At 44.3% G+C, this 1,457-nt stretch overlaps 1 pseudogene; it reads left to right on the plus strand.

The window, feature by feature from the left end:
* Positions 1 to 182: 182 nt before the first annotated feature.
* On the plus strand, positions 183 to 1,105 carry LOC104983096 (annotated as a pseudogene).
* Positions 1,106 to 1,457: the final 352 nt, after the last annotated feature.

Here is a 1,457-nt window from a genome sequence, read left to right on the forward strand (position 1 = left end):
AAAAAAAAAAAAAAACACATTAAAACAACTACAGGGCAAAAGTACCAAGGACATGCTACACAGTCATTGTAACTGCTCTGTTTTTGTTCTAAGACATTCAGACAATAACTCTTTCCTCATTAACAAGCATCATTCTTTATCTTTGTAGGCAATTCAGGCCCCAGGAAGGTGGGAGTTCGTAAATGAATCTCATGGCTCCCAACAATGTGACTGAATTTGTTCTCTTGGGACCCACACAGAATCCACACTTGAAGAAAATACTCTTCATTGTCTTTTTGTTCATGTTCCTTTTCACTGTGCTGGCCAACCTGTTCATTATCATCACCATCTCCCTCAGTCCCACACTTTCTGATCCCATGTACTTCTTTCTCACTCACTTGTCCTTCATAGACGGCATCTTCACCTCTGTCACCACCCCCAAAATGATCACTGACTTGCTGCACCAGAGGAGAACCATCTCCTGGGCTGGCTGCCTGGTCAACTCTTTCTGAAGCACTTCCTGGGAGCATCACAGGTCATCGTCCTCACTGTCATGGCCTATGACCACTACGTGGCCATCTGCAAGCCTCTGCACTACATGGCCATCATGCGACAGGGCCTCTGCCAGCTCCTGGTGGTGGTGGCCTGGATTGGGGTGTTTCTGCATGCCACCGTGCAGATGTTATTTACTGTGGACTTGACCTTCTGTGGCCCCAATATCATTAACCACTTCATGTGTGATTTCTTTTCACTGTTGGAAATTGCCTGCAGCAACACTTCTAGGCTGGGAATGGTAGTGGCCACTAACAGTGGCGGCATGTGCTGACTTATGTTTTTAATGCTGCTCATCTCCTACATAGTCATCCTGAGCTCCCTGAAATCCCAAGGTTCTGAAGGATGGTGCAACACCCTCTGTACATGTGGCTCCCACTTTACAGTAGTGGTGCTCTATTTTATCCCTTGTATTTTCACCTATACCTGTCTGGTGATCAGTTACCCTGAAGACAAGTTGGTGAGTGTGTTTTTTGCAATCCTCACTCCCATGTTAAATCCGATCATTTACACAGTGAGAAACACAGAGGTGAAAAATGCTGTGAGGAGTTTGTTGAAGAGGAGAGTAATGTAGCTGTTCATGATGCCAATTAGAGGATGATTTATATGCATTGATAACCTTGAGCCTATTGTAAATTATTATAGAAACTAAAACACTTAGCAGAATATTGACAGAAAAAAAAAGGCTCTGAAACTAATATTTGTTGATAATTTAGTATTGGCTAGACACATCTTCAGAGAAGGAAATGGCACCCCACTCCAGTACTCTTGCCTGGAAAATCCCATGGATGGAGGAGCCTGGTAGGTTGCAGTCCATGGGGTTGCTAAAAGTAGGACGCAACTGAGTGACTTCACTTTCACTTTTCACTTTCATGCATTGGAGAAGGAAATGGCAACCCACTCCACTGTTCTTGCCTGGAGATCCC

Source organism: Bison bison, unplaced genomic scaffold (genome assembly GCF_000754665.1).
Source record: "Bison bison bison isolate TAMUID 2011002044 unplaced genomic scaffold, Bison_UMD1.0 scf7180017861340, whole genome shotgun sequence".
NCBI classification, from domain to species: Eukaryota; Metazoa; Chordata; class Mammalia; order Artiodactyla; family Bovidae; genus Bison; species Bison bison.